The 24,357-nt window shown below is 38.0% G+C and overlaps 1 long non-coding RNA gene across 3 annotated transcripts; it reads right to left on the bottom strand.

Annotated features, from left to right (window-relative positions):
- Positions 1-4,373: 4,373 nt before the first annotated feature.
- LOC141633257 (uncharacterized) lies at positions 4,374-15,124 on the bottom strand. 3 transcript variants are annotated; one of them, XR_012538054.1, is made up of 6 exons: positions 14,759-15,124; positions 14,517-14,648; positions 8,462-8,550; positions 7,072-7,136; positions 4,853-4,915; positions 4,374-4,542 (listed from the first exon to the last, which is right to left on the bottom strand). It is a non-coding gene; the product is annotated as an uncharacterized LOC141633257 (long non-coding RNA). The 3 variants fall into 3 exon arrangements; XR_012538053.1 differs by having other exon boundaries at positions 14,763-15,122; XR_012538055.1 differs by lacking the exon at positions 7,072-7,136 and having other exon boundaries at positions 14,763-15,121.
- Between the last annotated feature and the right edge of the window lie 9,233 nt (positions 15,125-24,357).

Here is a 24,357-nt window from a genome sequence, read left to right on the forward strand (position 1 = left end):
GTGAAGTGTATACTTTGATATCATTCCTAGTCTGCTGTAAAAGGGGATCATGGCTGATCATTGGGTATGCATCGAGTGTGTGATAGGATGTGGTTAGACAAGAGGGGATTTGTTCCTCCCTTGTGAAGGGAGTTTTTTAATTCTTGGCCTCTCGAAGAGTGTGACTTGTGTAAATGCATGGCCGCGCTCAGATGGGATGATTGTCATCCATCTGCTCTTTTACAAGTCAACTCAGAGATTCAAGAAAAACGATTGGGATATATGAGGTTGACACTTTTCCTACTTCATTATCAGTTGGAGACAGTAGTAGAAAAAAGACATATAATGGTTCTTATAAGGACATGTACAAGTGGGAGACTGAAGGAATTATGTCCACTGTTCTATACGAATTAACTCACTTAAGTCTATGTAATATATATGCCTTGCTAGAGGCCAATGTCGGTTTGAAACGTAAGGTGGCTTACGTATCTGGTAGTCATAAGTGGGCCTATTGGGTCACACACAAAAGGTACAGGATTAGTATAATAATTATAAGTCGGACTTATAATTAATACTAATAGTACTCTAATATGGATTAGGCCTAGCTGCGCCACGCTAGGGTTAGTGAGATAGCAATAGTGTATCTCACCTATATAAGAAAGGGTTTGTGTGACAAAAACTGTGAGATAAAACACAAGAGAGAAAAGGGGTTTTCTCTAAGGCTTACTTCATCCCTTCAGTACTAGCATACGAGGCGCAGATTAATACCTGTGTGGATACCAGTAGAGGCATCACAAGTGGGGTGATTATTATTCGTCTGGGGTTCGGATTTCTACATCAAATATACTTATTATTATCGTTATTATTCCGCTGCGCTAAGACGTATGTGATTCATCTTATTTCCAATGTTAATTTGTATAATATTTGCGATTAGATCCGGGCTCAGAGGGTGTCCAAAACCCTACATGTTGAATAAAGAATGTACCATCATACTTCTATATATTGACAAGACCGGAATTTGTTTTGTGACAATAGAATTTTACAAACTTATTTATGTCATTATGTAAACCAGTGCAATTTTACACGTGTCGTAAACTAGTTACTTTATAATAAAGTAAGTCATGTATTATATAATAGTCATTTAGACTTTCGAGATTTTTTGTAAAAAAATTACATTTCCCTCCAACTCTATCACTCACACATATCTCAATAATGAAAATAAAATCCTACCACAAGACAACAAAAATGACCAAAAGTATAAAAATACTCCTTAAAAAGTGTGAGTATAAATATACTTGATAAGTCCATTTTACATATACTTTAACCCCCTATTTTAGCTTGGTTTATTTGACTATTGCACTTATATTAGTGTATTTGTGAGCTAATTTCGTGTTCTAGTTGTGTTTGCTTGTTTCTCATTGTGTTTTGTAGGAAATTAAGATTTTAGTAGCTTTTTCCCGTCAAAGTAACAAGTACAAGAGTTCACGAGGCTAATAAGAGCAAGTCTTGATCATACAAAGGTGTTTCGGGAAGCATAGGGGCATTTTGGGAAGAAATTTAGAAACCCGAGCAAGAAGAAACCAATCTTAGTTGGTGGATATGTAAAGAAATGAAATAAAAGTAAAAGCCCAAGCCATATGCAAGCACTGGATGCCAAATGATGCTTATGATGCCTTAGACGGGCGCATTAAGAAACAAGCATCGGATTCCGCATCAACAATAAGTGCAAAGTTAAGACGAATTTAAGAGAAAAATGAGAAAAGTGACGGCCCCGATCGGGGTTACCCCCCTGTAGCTTATTTCCGTTACTCCCTTCACTCCTATAAATAGAAGCTTTGGTCGACACTTCATACACACCATTCCATATACATTTTTCACATAATATTCTCTCTAAGTCTTAGGTTAGTTTAGTTCTTTAGTTTTGTTTAGTTTAGATTTGAATTACTTTTAGTTTTATGTTACAAACATTTTACCTTAAGCATTTCAATATAATTACCATTCAAGTTCAGTTACAATTTACATTTCAAGTATTGTTCTTCCAAGTTCAATTTCCATTTCCACTGCAAGGTAATCCTATTCATATTTTTATTATGTTCATCATTTCATTTTTCATTAGTCTAGTTTGCATTTTCATCATGTTAGAGTAGTTTCATTTGTCTATGGAGTAAGGGGAGTCATGCATGTTTAAGTAATATGTAAATGTCAAAATGAGGATAAGTTACTATTGTTTTTTTTTTTTTGATGATGAGGGGTTGAATCCTCCCGGGTCCTTGCATTCCCGCACCACCACATGGACCATGTAAGCCACCCCTTCGGGGGCTGCAGTGGCCAAGTGATCATCGCCCCAGCTGGTAGTCGAACCCGGGACCTCTCAACTCCTGCACTTCTGCAAGCTTCAAGGTTTAACCCGGCTACCACTGGACTAACACCACTTGGTTTATTGTCTAATTGTTTCTATCACATTGTAGACACCTCAAAATGTCTACAGGCCTGCGAACACCCGATGATGAGGCCCTTATTTAATTCAGAATGAAACTTACTTGAATTTGATATAAGGTTATTTATGCTCAAAATTGACCCAAAAACCAACCATTTTATTACCAATACATTTTGATAATTTACTATATTTTTAACCCACTTAATTCATTATGGGAGTACTATTTTTTATTAACGGCATAAAACCGTAAAATAGTAAGTAAATGGACACACATTTTCAGTGGTCATATTTAGGTCGACATTTAATTGGGCCTAACAAGTAAAGACTTAAAGGCAATCCACCTTTCATACAATGGGCTATGCTAGATATGTCGAGAATTAGCAATCAAGTGAAGCCATATGATCATACCTAACTTGTCAAAATTATGAAGCCCAAATTGATAAGGGAGCCCATGCGTAGGAATACCGAATACGAAGACGAGTTCCGTGTGGCGAAGTCATGATGGAATTTGGCATGAATTACAAGGAGGTTGATTTTTAAATATAGTAGCAAGACTCAAAAAGAAGTGTAGGACTCTAGAGATACGACAATTGATAATAAAAGCCATCTAAGACAAGGAATCAGGGGACGAGTGCATTAGTTACGGATAGATTTGCATAGGAATTTTATCTTATGACAATTCTAAATCTTGTCAGATACTCCCGTCTTAACTAGTATAAATACTTCCCTTTACACCCTTATTCAAAGTCACAGAAAATTCATAAAAATATACTACCTTTTCAGAAATACTATTCCATACAAAAATACTACCTTCCCATCATACTTTCACAATACATACATCCATCCTATTTTGAGCATAAAGACGCCTAAAGTCGGTTCGAGTAAAAAATTGTTGTCGAAAACGCCGTATCCAGGAGTAGGCTGAGGGTGTCATATTTATTCTTTACTTCTTATATTATCATAATTTAGCTTTCGTTGCTTGTAAATAATTGTATAAACTTTGCTACTAACTTTCTTTTCTCTGTCTAATTTCACAAATATATAATATTACAAATAAATAGTAGAGGTTGTCAGTTTGATGGGCGGTCCGGGTGCCTAACACCTTCCCTGACCGTACCTTTACCCCCGAATCCGCAATCTTTGGTTCAGGCCGGAGTGACGGATCAGTCCCCATTCCAGGGATCAAAAGGGGCCTTTTCCGTTAAACTAATTTTTGTATGTTTTTTATAAAACCTACTGGCGACTCCATATTATATACTTATTTTCAAAAAGGAGATTTTTTCAGGGATCTCACAGTGGCGACTCCGCTGGGGAGTTAGAGGGTAAAACTTGAGATTTGTTTGTAAAATTATATATTTGACTCTAGACGACGAGCTTGGCATAAAGCTAGTTTGTTTTCTGTTGCACAACCACGTTTATTTGCAATTTGGACAGTATATTTGACAAATTCAACGTACTAACATATTTTACATGCTTGTTTGACAAAATCCGAATTGTGCTGCCGCTGTTCACCTTGAGAATTGAATAAATTCACCTTTTTATTGCATGTTTATCTACTGTTGTTACTCTAATGCTTGAGACAAAAAAAAAAGGCGTAGGCTCCCCGTCAGTCAATATTACGCCATTTAAGCTACCCTATTCACCCTCGGTAAAGTATGTTGTATACTTAGAAGGTCCATTCGACCGACTAGGCCTTACACATATTTTCCACCTCATGACGTCGCGTTTTGGCAACTCGTCTGATCCATATGACTGGGGGAGCACAAAAGCGAGAGATACCCTCGGGTATTTTAATGTTGTGAGCACCCAATTTCCTACCCACAAACCTAACCATAGATCCCGTAGAACCTTTGTTAGGCTATATTATGTGTCCTGTTTGCTGATAATTATTGACATGATCTTACTCGTAATAAATTAACCCAAAATATATATATATATATATATATATATATATATGATAAATAGAATTTGTTCAAGACGTGTTAGACGTGTGTTAACAGGGATAGCTAGTATGCATTGTCCACTCACATACAGCCATAAATTAGCCTAAGCATGCATTTGCAATTACGTCCGTCAGTTTCGTTCTCAGTCCGTCAGTGCGTAGTTCCTCAGTCTGTCCATCGGTCCTGCACAAAAAAAAAAAAAAAAAAAGGCAGTACAGAGTTCGCTCTGTCCGTCAGTCACACATTAAAAAAAATAGTACTCATCACTTCAGTCTTATGTGAACATTCATCCATAAACCATTGCATTTAGCATTATCATGTCTGAGTCAGTCCGTCTGTCTATTCGCCAGTAGCGAGTCCAGCGAGAAAAAAAACCAACTTCAATTATATCTTCGTTACATCTTGTATGCATCACTTAGTTTATTCAAGGATTACTGAACATGATTTATAGACTTATAAGTGGTTCGTTATTTGCCACATATAGAGTATATACCTTAAGACTCGTATCTAGGCAGTGGCAAGATTTCCTGTCAGCATTTGCACATAGCACCATTCTCTGCATAACAAAAAGGGATTATTAGACATTTGTATTCGGATCTCGTACAGTAATTAAGTCTTCATTATAAGCAGTTGTACATGTGCATTCGCAAACTCCATTCTAGTCATGTTATAAGAGAAATAAAATCCTTTTCTAAAGCTAAGATGTCATGATCCAGGATAGGGAGGCGTAAAAAAGACCCAAACTTAGTAGTCACTCCAGCTTAGGGACGAGAGAAAGGTACAGGGAGACTAATTAGTATACCGCAAGCCGTACTTGTAACCCAACCACCAGTCACCATGTCGCTCGACGAATCAGTCAAAGACCTTAAGAATGCTCTATCCATTTTGACCGACCGATTGTCATCCATAGAAGACAAAATCAAGGATGACGGTAGTGGTGAGGATGACGTAACCAAAAAGCTCAAGGACATGGAAAAGCTTATCAAAAGAAACACTAAGTATGCTGACCTACTCGATGTTGAATGTAACATGCCGAACATGCGAGGCAAACTACCTCCGAAATTTACGACCGCTGACCTACCAAAATTCAAAGGTACCGAGCATCCAGCTCACCACATAAGAAGCTTTGTACAAGCAATGGCCTTAAAAGAAGTGGATGCATCAGTTTTTCCGGCTATTTTTCCTTCCACTCTAGAAGATGTAGCCCGAAGTTGGTTTTTCTCCCTAGATCCTACACGTGTATCTAACTGGGAAGACATAAAAAAGAATTTCGACACAATACTCGATGTCTGAGACTTGCGATCACAAGGCGGGATTTAGAAGTTACGAAGCAAACTGAGAAAGAAGGTTTTACAGATTTCTTAGCTCGGTGGAGGAATAAAGCTGCAAAAATGATTGAAAGACCGCCCGAAGCCGAACAGGTGGATATTTTTGTGAAAAATTTACGGGAACCTTATAAATCACACCTGCGATATGCAGGCATTGAATCCTTTGCTCGACTAAACAAGATTGGTATACAAATAGAAGATGATGTTGTCGAATCCACTGCCAAAAATCAGTCCAAAGGTTGCTTTAACAAAGACAAGAAAATTTTTGCTTCAACTTCTAAAGGGGGAGACACGGTGAATGCCTTGGAACAAAAACCAAGGAGGGAATTCACGATCTAGGTATGAGCACATCACGAGCACGGATCGATTAATTAAGGAAGGATATATAAAGTCCATTGGACCCACTCCGATCCGAAAGAAACAAAAGTCCGAAATGGAGAGAAAATGAATATTGCAAATATCACAGAGGTAAAGGGCACGATACGGATTATTGCTTCACCTTAAGGCATGCTATCCAAAATTTGATTGATAATCGCACTATCCCTTTACCCAAAGCAGCCCGAAAGCCAAACAATAATAAAAATCAACTCAGAGACGTTCTGGCCATTCCAGCTAATGACTCTATTTATACTGACCCGACTCAGTTTATATCTGATGTTATGGGTTTATGGGTGAGTGATGAGGAAGATGAATGGGAAGATGATGATACGACTCATGATATTTGGGGTGATGAAGAACATGAGTCCCGTGACATTTGGGCGGACAAATGAAAGTGAAGACAACACGATAATGAACCGATAATGTACAACATCGACTCGCTCGGTAGGCACTATAAGCCTCCCGACGCAAGCCCATCCTGTGCCATGCAAAATAAAGAAGGGGAAAATAAAAATGCACAGGAAGATGATGCTCTCATTAAGTTATTCAAGAAATTAAAAGTCGACATTCTTGTTTGGGACTTATTATGCAACTCACTGGAACATAGACAAGCTATTCTAAATGCATTGACAAGTATGAGTGTCCCATCCGAAACTACTCCTAAATTTGAATTGGCGATTATTTGACAACGGACAGAGAGGCGCCCGTGGTCACTTTCTCTGATAAAGATTTACCCCCAGAGGGTATAAAGCATAATAAGGCACTCCACCTAACTACACTATGTAACAAAAAATATGTGCCCCTCTCACTAGTTGATAATGGATCGGCGATAAACCTATGCCCACTCGGAATGCACCCCAAGCTTTAGGCTTTGAAGAAAAAGACTTTAAGAAGACTAACGGGATTGTTCGTGCATATGACAACACACGTAGAGACGTATTGGGTTAACAACTAATATAACTCTGGACCCATAGAAAAGAAAGTCACGTTTACGTGATCGACATACCTGCCTCATATACTCTTCTTCTGGGAAGGCCGTGGCTTCATAAGCTTAATGCCATATCTTCATCCCTGCATCAAAAAGTCAAAATGATAGTTCAAAGATCAGTAATTACTCTAGATGCATCACCTGCCAGAGTTGAAATCACACCCAATCCAGTATTGCAAGTTAACCATGGTGAAGATGACGTAGACCTATGGGGTTTTTATGAAAGAGGTCGCTTTCATAGAAGACAAGTCACAACCCATTGATAAAAAAATTAGCCCCTATTATGCAAATACTACGTGAATTTAATAATGAAAAACAATGGCTACATGCATGGGACAACACTTGGTAAGACTCCCCGAAAGGGCATCCGACCCTTCACTTAACCGAATCAAACACGACCTCTTTGGTTTAGGGTTTCAGCCATCTAAGAAAGAAATAAGAGAAGCATTGACAAAAAGAATGAAGGAAAAAGCCGCTAAGAGAGACAATAGACCTACAAATCAAACAATAGGTGCATATCCACACACATTAAATGGACAATTTATCAAAGAAGGTGATTATTTTCCATATTTTAACTTTCGAACCATTCTTTGTCGAAAAGACAAAACATGAAAGTTCCGGTTGAAATATTTGAGGATCATTACTTTTATGAGGAGGCACTTCCTTCCATTAAAAATGCCAACCGAAGATTGGATTCAAAAAACAAACAATAATGCCTTTGGTTTACTCTTTGGACAGGCACCCATAAAACACTCAGACCATTTTGTCATGGCACTTCAAGACAACAACTTTGACCCTTCTAAGCTAATCACAACCCATTGCAACAATAACATGGAGCATGGATGGCGTAAAACCTGGAAATGGACTACAACTAATGGAAAGAGTATCAAAATCAGTGTAGGAGAAGGGCCTATGTTTGAGGAAGCCGAGTCCGAACCCGAACACAAACCGAGTCGAGACAGTGTCGACCAGGCAAGCAGGGGTTTTCACCCTTCCATACCCCTATCGAGTCTAGTATTATCAAATCTAGTGTCCTAAATGAGTCGGGGTTTAACCCTATTTCTTTTCATGCTGAGTCAGGAAGTTCCCCTATTAATTCTAATTCAAGTTCAAATTCCGAGTCTAGTGATCTACTCCTTAATGTACTTCTTTCCAAGGATAATAAAATAGCTTTCAATTACTTGTCTGGTTCTCCTACCTCTCCCATATCTTATTCTGATTGTTTAGTTTCCGATGAAGATGAGTTGCCAAAAGATATAATAAAAGCATTAACACATCAGGAAAATAAAACATCAATAATCGAGGAAACGGAATTAATAAACATAGGCACAGATCAAGAAAAGAAAGAAATAAAGATTGGGTTGTCACTAAACTCAGAAGAACGAGCGAGTTTGATTAGAGTACTCACAGAATATCGCGACGTGTTTGCCTGGTCTTATAAAGATATGCCCGACATAGACAGAGAAATTGCTGAACATACTATCCCATTGTATCCTGCTGCAAAACCCATAAAACAGAGACTTAGAAAGATGAAATCAGAATGGGCATTAAAAATAAAAGAGGAAATACAAAAGCAATTAGATGCAGGTTTTATAAGAGTAGCTAACTACCCGGAGTGGGTGGCAAATGTTGTTCCGGTACCCAAAAAAGACGGAAAGGTCAGAATGTGTGTCGACTATAGGGACCTTAATAAAGCAAGTCCAAAAGACAATTTTCCACTGCCCCATATTGACATTTTAGTGGATAACACGGCTGGTCACGCTCTACTTTCCTTTATGGATGGTTACGCGGGGTATAATCAAATTAAAATGGCCGAAGAAGATATGGAGAAAACTACATTCCTCACTGAATGGGGAACATATTGTTACACGGTTATGCCATTTGGACTTAAAAATGCGGGCGCCACTTACCAAAGGACCGCTACAACGCTATTACATGACATGATGCACAAGGAGGTCGAGGTCTATGTAGATGATATGATAGTAAAGTCATTGGATAGGGAAGGTCATACGACCGCATTACAAAAATTCTTTGATAGGCTCCGAAAATATAATGTTCGACTCAACCCGCAAAAATGTGCTTTCGGGGTTACCTCTGGGAAGCTTTTAGGATATGTTGTTTAGTAATAGAGGCATTGAGGTCCGATCCATCCAAGATCAAGGCAATTAGAAATATGCCACCACCAAAAACAGAGAAGCAAGTTCGGGCATTTTTGGGGCAGTTACAATACATTAGTCGTTTTATATCCAAGCTTACCATGGTGTGTGAACCACTTTTTAAGAAACTAAAGAAAGGGGCATCCCTTGAATGGGATGAACAATGTCAGCAAGCATTTGAAAAATTAAAAAAATACTTGGAAAACCCACCAATTCTGGTCCCCCCAAGACCTGGACTACCACTTCTTTTATACTTGACAGTAACCGAGATATCAATGGGTGCAATGTTAGCACAAGTTCAGGATGGTCAAGAAAAAGCAATTTACTACCTGAGCAAAAAATTCCTGGAATACGAAGCCAATTATTCTCCAATCGAGAAATCCTGTCTAGCATTAGTGTGGGCCACTAAGAAACTAAGACACTACATGTTGACCCACACAATTCATGTCATATCACGAATGAACCCTCTCAAATATGTCTTTGAAAAGCCAGTTCTTAGCGGCAGAATAGCAAGATGGACCATGATGCTTGCTGAGTTCGATCTTACATTTATGGCCCTTAAATCGATTAAGGGAAAGGCAATTTCGATTACCTAGCTGATTTTCCGTTTGAAGACAAACAGAGGCATCGACTTCCCCGACGAGGAAATATTTGTTCTCGATGACGAATATTGGCGATTATTTTTCGATGGCGCATCCAATCAGAAGGGATATGGCATAGGTGTACTTTTGATTTCATCGGATGGGGCACACACCCCTCTTTCAGTCAAATTGGATTTTAGCGTCACAAATAATGAAGCAGAATATGAAGCGTGTATATTAGGACTTCGAGCGGCAGCAGCCTTGGGAATTAAAAACTTAAGAGTATATGGAGATTTGTCACTCGTTATAAATCAGATTTTGGGAAAATGGAAAATCAAAAGTGAGGGCCTGGCACTTTAGCAAACATACCTAGAAACCATTCTCAAGCATTTTGACGATCCGAAGTTCATTTATTTATCCCGAGATGAAAACCAATTTGCAGATGCTCTAGCCAAATTGGCGTCGATGATCAATATTCCAAATGAATTAGAAAATATCCCATTATGCATTGAAAGAAGAGAGGAACCAGATATCTTTGTATGGCCCTTGATGATACAAAGATGGCCGGTGATGACGCGCCATGGTTCATAGACGTATTGAACTACCATTTAGGAAGAGGCTTTCCGCGATTACGATGTGAGGACGCGCGTTGCGCTATCAAAAGGTTTGCGGACAATTTATTCTTAGCGAGGAAAGTTATACAAGAAATCTCGGAAGGGGTACTCTTTTTATGCGTGGATGAAAAGGAAGCTCAAATAATTATGGAAGAAGTGCATAATGGTACTTGCGGACTGCACATGAACGGTCGAATGTTAGCAAAAAGATAATGCGGATAGGATATTTTTGGTCGACACGGAACATGATTGTACTCGATCGTTAAGAAGTGTCATAAATGCCGGTTTATGCCAATGCACAAAGATGTACCACCTTCATTCTTTGTACAATTTGGCATCACCTTGGCCATTTTCGATATGGGGCATAGATATAATTGGCAAAATCACTCCCAAAGGAACCGGAGGACATGAATTTATATTAGTAGCAATCGACTACTTTACTAAGTGGGTTGAGGCAGCGTCTTATGCTACCTTGACTTCTAAACATGTTGCCAAGTTCATCACCGAAAATATAATTTGTAGGTATGGTGTCCCTCATGAGTTGATTAGTGATCATGGTTCCCATTTTAAGAAAGATGTGGTCGCCTTACTAACGCATTACAAGATCCAGCGAAAGTAAGTCGTTTACGTATAGACCACAAATGAATGGGCAAAGTGGAAGCGGCGAATACAAATGTGAAAACTATAATTGAAAAGATGACGAAAAAAGTATCATGATTGGCCTGCAAAGTTGCCTTTCGCCTTATGGGGATATCGTCGTCGGTTAGAACACCAACCTAGGTGCAACACCATATTCACTAGTCTACGGGATGGAGGCGGTTTCTATAGAACTTGAAATTCCCTCTCTTAGAATCGCATTGGAAAGCCAAATACCGGAAGTGGATTGGGTACAAGCTCGATATGAAGAATTGCTATTAATAGATGAGAAAAGACTAGCAGCTCTTAATCAAGTTCAGTTATACCAAAGAAGGATTTCTCGTTCTTTTAATAAAAAGGTCGAGGCGAGGAACTTAAAAGATGGAGATTTAGTTCTTAAAGAAATACGGGCACCTATCGGAGACCCGAGAGGCAAGTTCAAACCAAATCGGTAGCCCTTACATAATTAAAAAGATTTTAAAAGGAGGGCGAAGCAGTAACCGCGCGGACATAGAAGGGTTGAGTTCGATCAATTAACCAATCTTGATCAGTTGAAGAAATATCATGTGTAAGTTTACCAAAAAAAAAAATTATTAAAAATTTAATGTTAAGTAAAAGAGTAAAATAAAAAAACGCAGCAACAGTCAAAAAAAAAAAAAAAAAAATTCAGAATGGAGGCCCCTACCATGTCCAAAAAAAAAAAAAAAAAAAAAAATTTAAACAAAAGCGAAAAGACCCCTACCAGGTCCAAAAGTAATGAATGAAGTCCAATAGTGATCGGACATAAAGGACAAATGCCACAAAGAGAATGAATGAACACGGAAGCAGAAGACGAAGAAGGATGCAAACAGAGTGGGCAGCAATTCAGAATGGAGACCCCTCTCGGGTTTTTCAAAAAAAAAAAAAAGAGGAGATAAAACAGAAAAATTAGGTTCAAAAAAAAAAAATATATTAGAATCTGTAGCAAGTTTTGTTATCAATATATATCTCTCCCAATTAGGAGTTTTCAAAAAAAAAGTGGCAACTAATCGGAGAAAACTAACAATCGTTCCTCTTATTCTATATCTAGAGTTATCATGGCAGTAAAAAAAAAAAAAAGACAAATTCCTACACAAACTTTGAGGTTTGTAGAGTTCATAATCCATCCCTTTATTTCAATCCTAATAAGCTACAACTACATTTATAAGACTATAGATTCCACTTATTGTCACTCCTTAGATTCGTTAGCCATTGTACTCTTCTTTCTAGCTTCATTCTGATCATCCGGGTCATTCTGATCCTTCTTTCTTTTCCAAACCAGACTTCTACTCCCTCCACTTTCGTGTCCTCTACTAGAGTCTTGAGTCTTAGAGTTTGTCTGAGTCAGGTCAGGTCCTTCTCCCACCTCAATAGCATCAAGTTGCAACCTACGTTCCGCTTGACGAGCTGATTCACGTTCCTCTGTAGAGTGTGATGTCATCCAAACCTTATAATGATCGCTTATGTAGGTTGAGTCAGGAACCTTTTATATAGTCCAACCTCGTGCATTCCAAAGATTGGTACCGATTCGCAGATAAGAATGGGTCATCGGAGAAATTCCGGGAGAAATAGTATCTAACGAAGGTACTCGTTGTTTTTAGCCCGAATTGTCGTAACAAGCGAGAAGGAAATATGAAAGAGGAGTGAGTAAGGCCGGGTAGTCTATAGTATACTATAGAGGATCGCGGGCGTCATAGCGGATGTGCCACCATGATATAGTCCAACGAATTGGAAACCCACTGTTCATCCATTCCCTCCAGTAGCTAAGTGGCTGCTCCCCTTTCACAACTCTTTGTCTGCCAGCGAAGCTATGAGGTTGATAAGATTTGGGATCGAGGGGTCGTTCAACTAGCCGCATACGCTCTTGTAGCCATACCTAGGACAAAGATTTATCGACATAAAATGACCCATACCAGGTCAGAAAAAAAAAGAAATAAGATGACCCACACCAGGTCAGAAAAAAAAAAAAGAAATAAGATGACCCACACCAGGTCAAAAAAAAAAAAAGAAATAAGATGACCCACACCAGGTCAGAAAAAAAAAAGAAATAAGATGACCCACACCAGGTCGAAAAAAAAAGGAATCGAAAAAAAGAGAGGAATCGAAAAAAAAAAAGAAAAGGAATCAGAAATAGGAAAATATGTGAGTTGTGTGAATGACACAAGAAATTACCTGAAGTAACAGGGGGCTACCGCAGAATGCAACTTCTGGATTATGTCGTAAGGTATCTAAGCAATGAAGAGTTTCAGCTAAGACCAGAGGCATAGGTGAACAGTCGTTGCGCATGTGCTTTACTACTCTTAGAAGGCAAAAAGTGTCCGTACACATTGGAAGGGCTTACAAATAGATAACGGTTGAGCAGGCATAACACCAATGCCCGTTTTTTATAACGGAAGTCAATCACAGTCCTGGGATAGCTAGGGGAAGTGAAGTGCGCGATCAGACGACATAGATTTACCCTACATCTGTTCAAAAATTCATCAACACGAGTAGTAATGCCCAGATAATCTTTGAAGTCTTTTCTTAAATCATCATCGAGACTAGGAAGCGCGGGAGAAGATTGAACAGATGATCCTAGGATGGCACTAAATTCCTCCGTCATAGGACATATCTCACGATCCCCAAAGCGGAATACGTGAACTTCGGGATCCCAAAATAAAGCAGCAGCGCGTAAAAAATCCCAGGAGATCTTAACTTGTTTCAACGATAGTAGCAAGGGTCCCAGTTGAACACCAATAACGTAGTCCTTTTAATCCTTCGTGAGGTTGTCAAGCCACAATTTTAGAGCGTTTTCAAAATTTTGAGACATTGTGAGTGAAGAGAAAATTTTGAGACGAAGAAGTTTAAACAGGAAGTGCTATTTAAAGAGAAGAAAACTGGGGGCTAGTAGAAATATTTATCCGTATTAAATTCGGAGTTACCAGATACCCATCATTGTCAGGTGCAGAATAGGAATAGATAGCTGCTGAGATTTAAGAATTCTAGTAGAAGTCGATAAGCCGAACTTTCTAAGAAAAATCACGGCCAAAGGCTGGATTCCTATCTGAATTCGAATACTCTGTCACTGTCCCGGATCATGCTCAACAGCACCATCTTTCATTTTTTTATTTAACAGAACTAGTAATGGAGATGTAACATAAATCTATCTAGTCTTTTTTTTTTTTAAAAAACAAATGCGTCATTAATTGTTTAGTGTGGTCTTCATTGTCGAAGGTGCATCAACATATATCATTAGCATTGTCAGCATACTATTTATACATCATCAATATCATAAATCGTCTGCATTAATGTCGCAATCCCACAATCAGTTCAGTCCTATTATCAAGCACACAACTTGATTCGCGAGACCAGTAAAATTATCAGTTCAATCATCAAGCATACAACTTGACCAACGAAAATACGGAACGAAAAACAAAGCATGAATTTGAAGTCAGTCAATAAAGAGAAAGAATACTTACGATCTGAGATTTGGAGCTTGAAAGCAAGGACGGAAGTCCGGTCAAAAAAAAATCACAAGATCTGACGGGGCTCCTTCATCAGTCAACTCGTGTCATTCTATTGCTCAGACGATGGCTACAACGGCACAGTTGCTGTCAATTATGTCCCACATCAGGATATTATGCTTGGAAATTAATGGAAAATGTGAAGATAATCATTTAAAGAGCAGTAATTGAAAATCAATCGACAAAAAAAGACATACTTACGTCGATGGCACTCCATAATCAGTCACCCGGTCGCCAATTGGGGGCTCGAATGGCGGCACAAAACCGCTCATTTCATCCCATATCAGGAGCTAGAGGATCGACGGTGCCCCGTCGTCAATCATTCTGTCCCCAATCGACATGCATGCGCCGACCACGACACAAATAACAGCTGGTTTTGTTCCATATCAGAGCATCGAATTGATTTGATCTGCTTCCCCATGGTCAAATTGATGAATCAATTAAGAGACAAAAAATAAAAAAATATATTAAAAAATTAGTCGGCTGGTGAATGACAAGTTTTGGGTAAAGATAAGTTTTAAAACTCAGTTTCTTTTTGACTTTGAGAGGCACGGTGGGACTATGGTCCACTCCAATTTCTCACCCGTTTTTGACGAAGCAAATGTTTAGTCAAATTGCTTAACGTATGTCTTGTTCAACTCGGTTTTAACACCCGCTCTTGTAAAATAAAATTGTACACCTTTCTATTTTTGCGGAATAAACTTTTTGCAATCCAATCCCATTTTACGATTTTCAAATCTATTTCAAAATGAGAAATTCAAATCCTTTGGTCGGCAGGCCCTAACATGCATCTAAGTTCTTAAAATAGAATTTTCTGAACTTACCCCTTTTTGCGAAATAAAATTTTGCAATTTTCAAACATATCGGTCGGCGGGCCCTGACACGCATCTAAGTTGGTAAAATGAAATTTTACGATCTTATCCATCCTTTTTAAAATAAAATTTTGAATTCTTTGGTCGGCAGGCCCTGACATGCATTTGAGTTCTTAAAATAAAATTTTCTGAACTTACCTTTTTGCGAAATAAAATTTTGCAATTTTCAAATCCTTTGGTCGGCAGGCCCTGACATGCATCTGAGTTCATAAAATAAAATTTTCTGAACTTACCTTTTTGCGAAATAAAATTTTGCAATTTTTAAATCCTTTGGTCGGCAGGCCCTGACATGCATTTGAGTTCTTAAAATAAAATTTTCCGAACTTGTCCTTTTTGCGAAATATAATTTTGCAAATCCTAGTTTGTAAAATCAAATTTTACATTCTAATCCTTTTTCAAAATAAAATTTTGAATCCTCGGTCGGCGGGCCCTGACACGCATTCGAGCTTGTGAAATCAGATTTTTGCAGGTTCACTCTTAAGCGAAACAAAGTTTTGCTTAACCAGATTCCAGACCAGCTAAACAAAGTTTTGCTTTACCAGATCCAGACCGGCGAAACAAAGTTTTGTCATACCAGTTTCCGGTTCCAGACCAGTGAAACAAAGTTTCACTACGCCAATTTAAGACCAATGAAACAAAGTTTCATTGCATCAGTTCCAGCTTCATTTCAGATTAGTAAAACAAAGTTTTGTTAAACAAATCGACAAAATTCCAGCTGCTCAAGACAGGTAATATAAGAGGCACAGGTACGTTTCTTATCTTTTATCTGTCCCGACCGGACTACTTTGACCTTCGTCTTACTCTGACTCGGTCAAAGTGGGGGCTTCTGTAGACACCTCAAAATGTCTACAGGCCTGCGAACACCCGATGATGAGGCCCTTATTTAATTCGGAATGAAACTTACTTGAATTTGATATAAGGTTATTTATGCTCAAAATTGACCCAAAAACCAACCATTTTATTACCAATCCATTTTGATAATTTACTACATTTTTAACCACTTAATTGATTATGGGAGTACTATTTTTTATTAACGGCATAAAACCGTAAAAAAGTAAGTAAATGGACACACATTTTCAGTGGTCATATTTAGGTCGACATTTAATTGGGCCTAACAAGTAAAGACTTAAAGGCAATCCACCTTTCATACAATGGGCTATGCTAGATATGTCGAGAATTAGCAATCAAGTGAAGCCATATGATCATACCCAACTTGTCAAAATTATGAAGCCCAAATTGATAAGGGAGCCCATGCGTAGGAATACCGAATACGAAGACGAGTTCCGTGTGGCGAAGTCATGATGGAATTTGGCATGAATTACAAGGAGGTTGATTTTTAAATATAGTAGCAAGACTCAAAAAGAAGTGTAGGACTCTAGAGATACGACAATTGATAATAAAAGCCATCTAAGACAAGGAATCAGGGGACGAGTGCATTAGTTACGGATAGATTTGCATAGGAATTTTATCTTACGACAATTCTAAATCTTGTCAGATACTCCCGTCTTAAGTAGTATAAATACTTCCCTTTACACCCTTATTCAAAGACACAGAAAATTCATAAAAATATACTACCTTTTCAGAAATACTATTCCATACAAAAATACTACCTTCCCATCATACTTTCACAATACATACATCCATCCTATTTTGAGCATAAAGACGCCCTAAAGTCAGTTCGAGTAAGCTAATTGTCGAAACCCCGTATCCAGGTAGGCCTGAGGGTGTCATATTTATTCTTTACTTCTTATATTATCATAATTTAGCTTTCGTTGCTTGTAAATAATTAAATAAACTTTGCTACTAACTTTCTTTTCTCTGTCTAATTTCGTCAAATATATAATATTACAAATAAATAGTAGAGGCCGTCAGTTTGATGGGCGGTCCGGGTGCCTAACACCTTCCCTGACCGTACCTTTACCTCCGAATCCGCAATCTTTGGTTCAGGCCGGAGTGACGGATCAGTCCCCATTCCAGGGATCAAAAAGGGGCCTTTTCCGTTAAACTAATTTTTGTATGTTTTTTATAAAACCTACTGGCGACTCCATATTATATACTTATTTTCAAAAAGGAGATTTTTTCAGGGATCTCACACACATGTTTGTGCCACACCGTTTAATCTTTGGTTATTGGCCGTAATCGTAGATTAAGTTTGTTAATTCATTCTATAAGTCGAGAGGCACGGAATCAGATTAGACTAAGCATGTGTAGTAGGACGACCTAGTCATAAACGAGAGTTTCTCTATGACCTGGTCTGTGGTTGACACTAATATCGTAAGGTGGGTGTCTTTAAGTCTAAACATTTATCGTAAAATCAACTTCCTAACTTGACATGAGCATTTACATAATTAGCATGTGTGACCCGACCTCCCTAGACATTTTCTTTATTATTGTTTTATAATTACATCAAACCAAACCAATCAATCAACCGTAACCTACCGAGATAAAAGTTCAATCCATAACAACTAATTAACAACTCCCGTCTCTCTGTATGGTTCGACCCCTACATACTACATTCATTTGTTTTTCTAGGGTATAAATCTTGGAATATGTGTCCTCCGACAATAATGCGATCACGACTGTTGATCATGATGATCACATGTTTAAGTCTCATTTTAAAGAATACAATTGGGAAGTATTTTTACTATCAACTGGTCAACATATATCGGTAATGATTGGTGACTAGAGTTTGACATTATTCTTGTCGTGCGACGTGGTGATCAGTTGATCCCCTAGGTCATACCTATAGGGCAACACTCTTAATTGATCATTTAATTAATCGTATAACGTTACGAGTTAATTAAATTACTTGAAAATTGACGGACGATTTTCGAAGTAAATTTTACGTATCACATTGAAATTTGATTAAATGAGATACGGTCTGAGTAATCGAATTGTATCATTGCTCAGATGAAATTATTGTTTAAGGAAACAATTAAATTTGAATGAATTATTATAAATACAATTTGTTGTGATTTATAATTGGTAAAATATTTTGGTACAAGTAATTATGAATTACTAAAGTCAATTTTGTACATGACGTATTTTTATTAATACGTTGATTTTTAATATGTCAAAAATACATAACAATTCTATGTAACATGTGACATGTGACATATTGACAAATTGACAAAGATAAAATGGAATCCATTTTATCATCATATGGACCGAAATATTGGGTGTGATTAACAATTTATATAATGTTAATTAAGACTAGTGGAATACATGATTATTTCTCTAATATAGGCATGCATACCTAGTGTCTTTTGTGGAAGAGCACCAAGCCCATGCATTGGCCATCCCACACCCTCCTACCCGGTTTCCCCTAGAAAAGAACAAGTGTCTTTTGCTTAAAATATGATCATTCACTATATGCTTAAGTGTGTGATAATATTATTCATTCATCTTATTAAAAAATATTTTTAGAGAGATAAAAATATTTTCCTTCCTTCCTCTTCCTCCTACCCGGTTTTAGGAGACAAAAACCAAAATTATTTTGGGTCAACTTTTCTTACAAAATTAGTATTATACTAGTATTTATAATATTGATTTTAATTAAGAGTAAGCTTTGGGTATAAATCCTTGGGAGAGATCCTACACTTGGGTCTTTGTTCATCCAAAAGGAAAGCTCAAGAACAAGAGAGAAGGAGATCTCTCTTGTGCCCTAAAACCGAAAATCCAATGTAAGATGATGGTTTCTTCCTTATATTGTTTATTAGTTTGCATGCATAAGATCATTTGTTAATTTTATGACAAATTAAATTATATTATATATGAATATGTAAGTATATAGATCTACTTTTCCTTCAATCGGTATCAAGAGCCATGGTTGTTTGCATGCAAATCGGTTAAAAGTTTTTCCGAGTTATAAAGAATAACATTTAAAACTTGTAAATTTGTGTTATTATGATATATCACGAAATTAATCCATGCATGTTAAAATTTCTGATCCTAAAATGTTTTTAGGATATTTTGGTTAATTTACCGATTTTTATTGTTCATATTATACAATAATGGCAATAAAATATGACTTTATGAGTAAAAATGTCATTTTCGGACTCAAATTAGCTATACTTCGAATTTTCCAGTGATTTTTGGATATGTTATCACATACATTATTTTGAGATGACCTGTAAATTTTCATAATTTTTGGACTTGTTATGCTCGAAAAATACTCCCCTTTTACATCCTCATTGAGGACACAGTAAATTCACAGAAAAATTCTTATTATCATACAACCTCTCATAAAATACTTCCTTCTATACAAAATACCATTTCATACATTGATCCTATTTTGAGCATAAAGACGCCCTATAGTCAATTCAAGTAAGCTAATTGTCGAAACGCCATATCCATGTAGGCCTGAGGGTGTCATATTTTAATTTACTCCTTATTTTGCTATTGTGATAATCTAATCTGTTTGTTTGTATTATTTGTAAATAAACCAACTTAGCAAATCCACCCACCTAAATAATTCGTATAGTCTTGTAAAATCATTTTATAACCTTTTTTTTATTGTCAATTTCGTCAAATATACAATATTATACATAAATAGTAGAGGCCGTCAGTTTGATGGGTGGTCTGGGTGCCTAACACCTTCCCTGGCCGTACCTTTACCCCTGAATCCGCAATCTTTGGTTCAGACCGGAGTGACGGATCAGTCCCCATTCCAGGGATCAAAAGGGGCTTTTTCGTTAAAATAATTTTTGTATGTTTTTTTTATAAAATCTACTGGAGACTCCTATTATATTATTTATTTAAAAAAGAGATTTTTCACGGGATCTCATCATAGTACTTCAACCACTGTTAATTGTATTTATGCTAGATATAGCTATAAGAACACATGCGGCTTATTGAACATCCTATCGATTATATGTCATATCAACCTAAAAGCTTTGCTGGAAGACGAAAGATTATCAAAGAGGAGCAATCACTTGGCTATTGGAGGGACTTTATGGGTAGCGGGTTTGCATTTCTTGGTTATATCAGCTCAAAATGCCGCCAAAGAGATCAGCTGCATACATCCAAGCTACTGAGATGACTGTGGATGAGATTGCCCGATTGATTGAGCAGGAAGATACGCTCATGGAGGCACTCAAGAACGTGGGTAAGGGAGGTGAGAATCCGGTGAACGCATCCCAGCTAAGCACCACTATTTCTCGCTTCCACCCCTCTACTTATGAGGGTACCGGTGAGCCAAAGCTGTTTGATAATTGGCACCGCGAGATGGAGAGTCTACTAGAGGTTGTGAAGTGTCCGGCAGAGATGACGGTAGAACAGGCTGCGTTCTACCTAAGGGATGAGGCTGGAGTATGGTTGCAGAATATGAAGGAGGATGCTAGGGCATACTATAAGGATCAGGGATATGATGCTATCCCATGGGCAGGTTTCAAGAGCGCTATGAGGGAACATTTTATACCGGAGCACATCCATCACAAGCTGAGAGCTGAGTTCGATTCGTTCACCATGGCTGATGATATGACCTTCACGAAGTACTATCACCGATTTCTAGAGTTGTCACGATGCGCAGAGGATATGCAGATGGGTCAACGGGGATTAGCTCTTCGCTTTGAAAAGGGGTTGGCACCGAAGATCATGGATAGACTACCAGCTGGGGTACTCATAGATCTGAAAGAGGTATACGCATGAGCTCAGCACGCTGAGAGGTTTGTAGAATTAGCCAAGGAGGCCAAGGAAAGAAATGCTGAGAAAAGGAAGGCGGAGAGTGAGAGTGGCAACCAGTCAGGTCACACGAGGAGCAATCACAATCAGGCTAGGACCTTTTCTCGAGGATCTGGGTATGCAAGGAGATCTCAAGCTTGGGGAAGAGGAGGCGGTCGGATTACTGATGAGTCCGTTTTATATACATTCTAACCCCCTATTTTACCTCTATTTTTCATGTCATTTGCACTATGTTAGTGATTTAATGAGCTAATTCCGTGTTCTAGGTGTTTTTCCTCGTATTCATTGTATTTTGTAGGAAATAAAGCCTTCGATAGCTTTTTCCCGTCAAATTAGTATTTACCTAAGTTCACGAGGCTAATGAGAGCAAGTCTTTATCATGCAAAGAAGTTCCGGGAAGTATAAGGGCATTTTGTGAAGAAATTGGAAAACCCGAGCAAGAGGAAACCAATCTTGGTTGGTGGATATGTAAAGAAATGAAGTCCAAGTAAAAGCCCAAGACATATGCATGCATTGGATGCCAAAGGATGCCTAAGATGCCTTAGACGGACTCTTAAAGATAGTAGCATAGGATTCCGCATCACCATAAAGCAAGGAGTTAAGACGGAATTAAGGCAAAATCATAAAAACCCATGACCCCGATCGGGGTGTGGTGGCCCCGATAGGGGTTGCCTCTTTTTATGATGTTTATGTTAGTCCCTTAACCCCTATATAAAGGGTTTTGATCCGAGACCTAAAGGACACCTTCTACACCACTTTCATACTCTCATTTCAGTTCTTAGTTTAGATTAGATTAGATTTCCCTTTAGCATTTCCATTATGTTATAAATAATTTTATTCAAGTTATATACAATTTACATTTCAAGTTATTTCCATTTGTTCTATCTTGTTCTTCATTTCCAAGTTCATTCCCAATTGTTAAGGTAATCTTATTTCCAATATTGTTTTGTTATTCATTTGCCATTTACATCACTAGTTAGTATGTTTATCTTTATCATTTCACATGTCATTAGATTAGTTTTTATTATGCATAAGTAATTCAATTGTCTAGGGAATAAGGGAAACCATGCATAAGTAGTTCTTGCAATTGTTGAACTAGGATGTTATAATATCGCTTCATTGTTTCTTCTACATGTTTGCATTGTATAGTTAGTCTTTGATAATTGATCACTATCTTAGATTAAATTTGTTAATTCGTTCTATAAGTCGAGAGGCACGGAATCGGATTAGACTAAGCATGTATAGTAGGACGACCTAGTTATAAACGAGAGTTTCTCTAGGACCCGGTCTATGGTTGACACTAATATTGAGAGGTGGGTGTCTCTAAGCCTAAACAATTAACGATTTATCAACTTCTATGTTTAATTTGAGCATTTACATAATTTGCATGTGTGACCGGACCTCCCTAGACTATTCCTTTGTCATTATTGTTTTCTTCCATTATCCAACCAACCAATCATACGATAACCGACGTTGATAAAAATTCACTCCATAACAACTAATTAACAACTACCGTCTCTCTGTGAATTCGACCCCTACGTACTACATTCATTTGTGTCTAGGGTATTTATTTTTGCATAGGTGTGCGATAGACTATCAAATTTTGGGGCCGTTGTCGGGAAGCACGGTTTTGTTTGCTAATTAGTTGTTGAATTTTATCTTGTTTTATTTTGTCTCGGGGAACACTTGTTGTAACACCCCCATACTCCAAGTGCCTTACCAGGACCACTCAGGTATAAAGATGCTACCATATCGGTTGCCTGAGGCAATGATAATCATAAGACAATAAAGAAACAACATTTAAATAGTATAACTTTAGTGAATAGAATACAAACCAAAACCAAACACCAAAATACGGTTACATGTTCTCAAAACCAACTGTCTACTCAGCTAAATGAAATGTTTAAGAAACTATCATGCTACAGCGGAAGACTCCATCATCAGACGGTGGCACATCCCAGCTATCCCATATAACTCAACTCATACCTGCTCAACAACTGCTCACTATCCCCGAATGGATCACCACAGTTTTTAAAATAATAAACGGGGTCAGTACTAAACACACAATTTATATAATCCAACAACACAGTAAACAAACACTCAATCATCACGGATATCCTCCGAACTCCATTCCCAACTCCACAATCACGACTACACACACTAAAGTGTGTAGCCATGCCAGAGTGCCCATCGCAACAGGTCACTCCACGCCGCCAGTGGGGGACCGCAGCCGTACCCACCAAATCCCCGCTCATCTCCGTCGAGCGATAAACACAAATTCCTTAATGTGCACATCCCTTCTATGGCGGGTTCCACAGAAGGCGAATAATGGGTGTGAAGCCACTCCCGCAAGTGACTCCACTCAGCCAGGGACGCGCCCCGAAGAACACAGACAGATACAATCAATCACAACTACACGAACAACACATTATGGGACTAATACTGAGTAGGGAAACCCTACCTGGAAAGCAACACAGTCAGACGATCTCAACAGCTGATATCAAAAGGCTTCTTCTACGAACCCTCCTCCTAACATACAATCACATAATTACTACCAATCAAGAAACACAACAAAACCCCCAAATCCCCAAATTAGGGTTTAACTAACTTTAACGAAATACTATAAAAACAGTATGTAGATCTTACCCTCGATGCAAGGATTACAAAGGTATAAAGAAACACGAATTCCGACCTTCCAAGCTCCGGGATTTGCCAACAATGCGATTGATGCAAAGAACGTAGATTGTTTTCTCTTTGAAAGTAATTAGGTTTGTAAAAGTGTTTAAAGAAAGTGACGGGAGTAATTATATACTAAATCGCATTATTAACAAAACCCGACAAATCATCCCCCCGTAAACCGGCTACTCGATCGAGTAGCTGACATACTCGATCGAGTGCTTACTACTCTATTGAGTATCAAGGTTACTCGATCGAGTACCCAACAGGTCAGAAACTATTTTAAAATGCAACACACCCTTACTTGACAGAGTAAGGCCCACTCGATAGAGTACCCAGAGACTCATAAAACCGTAGTATTACAGTCTTCCCTCCTTAAAAAGAACTTCGTCGCCGAAGTTCAAACCACAACAAAATAAAGACACACACTACAACACTCCCGACTCAACAACCAAAACAAAACTCAACATAAAACATGTTACTAACCGAAACTCAACCCGACTCAACCACAACAAACATACCGACACAACATAAAAAGGTATAAAAAGCTCTTAAAAACTCTTCGC

This window comes from Silene latifolia, chromosome Y, assembly GCF_048544455.1.
Source record: "Silene latifolia isolate original U9 population chromosome Y, ASM4854445v1, whole genome shotgun sequence".
NCBI lineage: Eukaryota > Viridiplantae > Streptophyta > Magnoliopsida > Caryophyllales > Caryophyllaceae > Silene > Silene latifolia.